We start from the raw sequence: 5,774 nt of genomic DNA, 5'->3' as shown, positions 1-5,774 counted from the left end.
CAGTATGGTACTGGCACAAAAACAGAAAGATAGATCAATGGAACAGGATAGAAAGCCCAGAGATAAACCCACGGACATATGGTCACCTTATCTTTGATAAAGGAGGCAGGAATGTACAGTGGAGAAAGGACAGTCTCTTCAATAAGTGGTGCTGGGAAAACTGGACAGGGACATGTAAAAGTATGAGATTAGATCACTCCCTAACACCATACACAAAAATTAGCTCAAAATGGATTAAAGACCTAAATGTAAGGCCAGACACTATCAAACTCCTAGAGGAAAACATAGGCAGAACACTCTATGACATAAATCACAGCAAGATCCTTTTTGACCCACCTCCTAGAGAAATGGAAATAAAGACAAAAATAAACACATGGGACCTAATGAAACTTAAAAGCTTTTGCACAGCAAAGGAAACCATAAACAAGACCAAAAGACAACCCTCAGAATGGGAGAAAATATTTGCAAATGAAGCAACTGACAAAGGATTAATCTCCAAAATTTATAAGCAGCTCATGCAGCTCAATAGCAAAAAAACAAACAACCCAATCCAAAAATGGGCAGAAGACCTAAATAGACATTTCTCCACAGAAGATATACAGACAGCCAACAAACACATGAAAGGATGCTCAACATCTTTACTCATTAGAGAAATGCAAATCAAAACTACAATGAGATATCATCTCACACCAGTCAGAATGGCCATCATCAAAAAATCTAGAGACAATAAATGCTGGAGAGGGTGTGGAAAAAAGGGAACACTCTTGCACTGCTGGTGGGAATGTGAATTGGTACAGCCACTATGGAGAACGGTATGGAGGTTCCTTAAAAAACTACAAATAGAACTACCATATGACCCAGCAATCCCACTACTGGGCATATACCCTGAGAAAACCATAATTCAAAAAGAGACATGTACCAAAATGTTCATAGCAGCCCTATTTACAATAGCCCGGAGATGGAAACAACCTAAGTGTCCATCATCGGATGAATGGATAAAGAAGATGTGGCACATATATACAATGGAATATTACTCAGCCATAAAAAGAAATGAAATTGAGCTATTTGTAATGAGGTGGATGGACCTAGAGTCTGTCATACAGAGTGAAGTAAGTCAGAAAGAGAAAGACAAATACTGTATGCTGACACATATATATGGAATTTAAGAAAAAAATGTCATCAAGAACATAGGGGTAAGACAGGAATAAAGACACAGACCTACTAGAGCATGGACTTGAGGATATGGGGAGGGGGAAGGGTAAGCTGTGACAAAGTGAAAGAGCGGCATGGACATATATACACTACCAAACGTAAGGTAGATAGCTAGTGGGAAGCAGCCGCATAGCACAGGGAGATCAGCTCGGTTCTTTCTGACCGCCTGGAGGGGTGGGATAGGGAGGGTGGGAGGGAGACGCAAAAGGGAGGGGATATGGGAACATATGTATATGTATAACTGATTAAATTTGTAAAAAAAAAAAAAAAAAAAAAGACAAAAAAAGGGAAAAAGTTTAAGATGCTAAATCTACAAGGTTTTTCAAAGGGTGTCCTCAAGCATCAGAATCTTCTCTGGAGCTTGTTAAAAATACGGAGCCCAGGGAACACCTACTGAGCCTTGGGAATGGCCAGGGAGTCTAAATTATTTTTTACAGTCCGAGAAGTTTATTAGAAATGTTTTTATTCAGTTATTAAGTGTTTATAGATTGTGTCACAAATGGACCTACCACCTGCTGATCCTCTCCCCTGTTTTTTTAATTGAATTATAGTAGATTTATAATATTGTGTTAGTTTCAGGTGTACAGCAAAGTGATTCAGTTATTTTTTCTGATTATATTCCATTATAGGTTATTACAAGATATTGAATACTTCCCTGTGCTATGCAATAAATCCTTGTTGCTTTTCTAAAAAAAAAAAAAAAAAAAAAAAGAATCCGCCTGCCAATGCAGGGGACATGGGTTCAAGCCCTGGTCCGGGAAGATCCCTCATACCGTGGAGCAACTAAGCCTGTGTGCCACAACTACTGAGGCTGCGTGCCAAAACTACTGAAGCCTGCGTGCCTAGAGCCCGTGCTCTGCAACAAGAGAAGGCTGAACCCAGCAACGAAGAGTAGCCCCCGCTTGCTGCAACTAGAGAAAGCCCATGTACAGCAACAAAGACCCAATGCAGCCAAAAATAAATAAATAAATAAACAAATAAATATTTTAAAAAATGGCTCTTAGGATAACATATTCTAAATAGAAAACTTAAAAAAAAATCTGACTCTGATTAAGCCTCTAGATCTTAATATCAATTTACCAAAACAAAAACACCAGAGAGACATTAAACAATCAATTCCACAGGGATGCAATTAGCTAAACCCATAATAGGGGAAACTATAGGACAAACAACCCAGTTTCTTCAACAAATAAATTGCAGTGAAAGTAAGAGAGAGTTCAAGAAAATGAAAAGACAAGCCACAGACTGGGAGAAATATTTGCAAGACATATACAATAAAGGACTATTTTCCAAAATATACAAAGAATACTTAACTCAACAACTAAAAAAACCCAACAACTTGATTAAAATGTGGGCCAAGAACTTAGACAACTCACCAAAGAAGACACACAGATGGCAAACAACCATATGAAAAGATGCTTCACATCAAATGTCATCAGGGGAATGCAAATTAAAACAAGGAGATACCGGGCTTCCCTGGTGGCACAGTGGTTGAGAGTCCACCTGCCGATGCGGGGGACACGGGTTCGTGCACCGGTCTGGGAGGATCCCACATGCCACGGAGCGGCTAGGCCCGTGAGCCATGGCCGCTGAGCCTGCGCGTCCAGAGCCCGTGCTCCTCAACGGGAGAGGCCACAACAGTGAGAGGCCCGCGTACTGCAAAAAAAAAAAAAACTAAAAAAACCCAAGGAGATACCATAACTGAGTCACTTCGCTGTACAGCAGAGATTGGCACAACATTGTAAATCAACTATACCTCAAAACAGAACAAAACAACTCCCTCCCCCGCCCCCCCCAAAATAATGAGATACCACTACACACCTTTTAGAATGGTCAAAATTCAAAACACTGACAATACCAAAAGCTGACAAGGATGTGGAACAACGGGAACTTTCAGTGCTGATAGAAATGCAAAATTGTACAGCCACTTTGGAAGACACTTTGGTGGATTCTTAAAAAAGGGCTTCCCTGGTGGTGCAGTGGTTGAGAGTCCGCCTGCTGATGCAGGGGGACACGGGTTCATGCCCCGGTCTGGGAAGATCCCACATGCCGTGGAGCGGCTAGGCCCGTGAGCCATGGCTGCTAAGCCTGTGTGTCTGGAGCCTGTGCTCTGCAACGGGAGAGACCACAACAGTGAGAGGCCCGCGTACCGCAAAAAAAAAAAAAAAAAACAGGCAGAAGACCTAAATAGCCATTTCTCCAAAGAAGACATACAGATGGCCAAGAGGCACATGAAAAGCTGCTCAACATCACTAATTATTAGAGAAATGCAAATCAAAACTACAATGAGGTATTTCCTCACACTGGTTAGCATGGGCATCATCAGAAAATCTACAAACAACAAATGCTGGAGAGGGTGTGGAGAAAAGGGAACCCTCTTGCACTGTTGGTGGGAATGTAAATTGATACAGCCACTATGGAGAACAGTATGGAGATTCCTTAAAAAACTAAAAATAGAATTACCATATGACCCAGCAATCCCACTACTGGGCATATACCCAGAGAAAAATATAATTCAAAAAGACACATGCACCCCAATGTTCATTGCAGCACTATTTACAATAGCCAGGTCATGCAAGCAACCTAAATGTCCATCGACAGACGAATGGATAAGGAATATGTGGTACATATATACAATGGACTATTACTCAGCCATAAAAAGGAATGAAATTGGGTCATTTGTAGAGACGTGGATGGACCTAGAGACTGTCATACAGAGTGAAGTAAGTCAGAAAGAGAAAAACAAATATTGTATATTAATGCATATATGTGGAATCTAGAAAAATGGTATAGATGAACCGATTTGCAAGGCAGAAATAGAGACACAGATGTAGAGAACAAACGTATGGACACCAAGGGGGGAAGCGGGGGTGGGGTGCGGTGGTGGTGGGATGAATTGGGAGATTGGGATTGACGTGTATACACTAATATGTATAAAATAGAAAACTAATAAGAACCTGCTATACAAAAAAATTCAAAAAAAGAAATATATAATCTTTTGTATGTATTCAATATTACATGAAAATTGAATATAATGCAAAAACAAAAAACCCAATTAAAAAATGGAAAGAGGACTTGAAAAGACATTTTTCTAAAGAAGACATACAGATAACCAACAGACACATGAAAAGATGCTCACCATCACTGATCATCAGGAAATGCAAATCAAAACACAATGAGATATTACCTCACACCTGTCAGAATGGCTATCATCAAAAAGACAACAAATAACAAGTGTGGGGGAGGATGTGGAGAAAAGGGATCCCCTGTGCACTGTTGGTGGGAATGTAAATTGATGCAGCCACTGTGGAAAACAGTATGGAGATTCCTCAAAAAAATAAAAATAGAACTACCATAAGATCCAGCGATTCCATTTCTGGGCATTTATTTGAAGAAAACAAAAACACTAATTTGAAAAGATTATGCATGCCTATGTTCATTGCAGCATTACTTAAAACAGTCAAGATATGAAAGCAACCTAAATGTCCACCAATAGATGAATGGATAAAGATGTGGTCTGGACGAAGTGAGAGAGTGGCATGGACATATATACACTACCAAATGTAGAATGGATGGCTGGTGAGAAGCAGCTGCATAGCACAGGGAGATCAGCTTGGTGCTTTGTGACCACCTAGAAGGGAGGGATAGGGAGGGTGGGAGGGAGACCCAAGAGGGAGGGGATATGGGAATATGTGTATACGTATGGCTGATTCACTTTGTTGTACAGCAGAAGCTAACGCACCACTGTAGAGCAATTATACTCCAATAAAGATGTTGAAAAAAAAAAAGATATGGTTTGTGTGTATACACACACACACACACATGCACACACACAGTGGAATATTTACTCAGCCACAAAAAAGAATGAAATCTTGCCCTCTGTAAAAATATGGATGGACCTAGATGGTATTATGTTAAGGGAAGCAAGTCAGACAGAGAAAGACAAATACCGTATGATTTCACTTATAGGTGAAACATAAAAAAACAAAACAAATGAACAAACATAACAAAACAGAAACAGACTCATAGATACAGAGAACAAGCTGGTGGTTGCCAGAGGGGAGGTGGGGTGGGGAGAAGAATGAAATACGTGAGGGAGATTAAGAGGTACAAAATTCCAGTTATAAAATAAATAAGTCACGGGGATGTAATGTACAGCACAGGGAATATAGTCAGTAATACTGTAATAACTTTGTATGGTGACAGATGGTAACTAGGCTTATCGTGGTGATCATTTTGTAATGTATAAAAATATCTAATCACTATGTTGTACACCTGGAACTTATGTAATTTTGTAAGTCAACTATACTTCAAATAAAAAGTAAAAAATGAAAATCCCTCCCCCCCAAAAAAGAACTAACAAATACATTTATAACACCCTCCAGAAAATGGGAACTTTGAAAGGAAGGGAGATTCAATTATCAACCCCGGGAGTCTTTTATGTTTAGCTGTTTCTCCAACTGTATGAGAAAAACAAACTAGATTCGCAATTGTTTTTAGCCATGAACCCTTTCTTTGAATGAAATCTCATGAAATGATCCAATATGTAAAATAGAAAACCA

Source organism: Mesoplodon densirostris, chromosome 16 (assembly GCF_025265405.1).
Source record: "Mesoplodon densirostris isolate mMesDen1 chromosome 16, mMesDen1 primary haplotype, whole genome shotgun sequence".
In the NCBI taxonomy this organism is placed as follows: Eukaryota; Metazoa; Chordata; class Mammalia; order Artiodactyla; family Ziphiidae; genus Mesoplodon; species Mesoplodon densirostris.
This window is presented reverse-complemented; position numbering follows the sequence as displayed.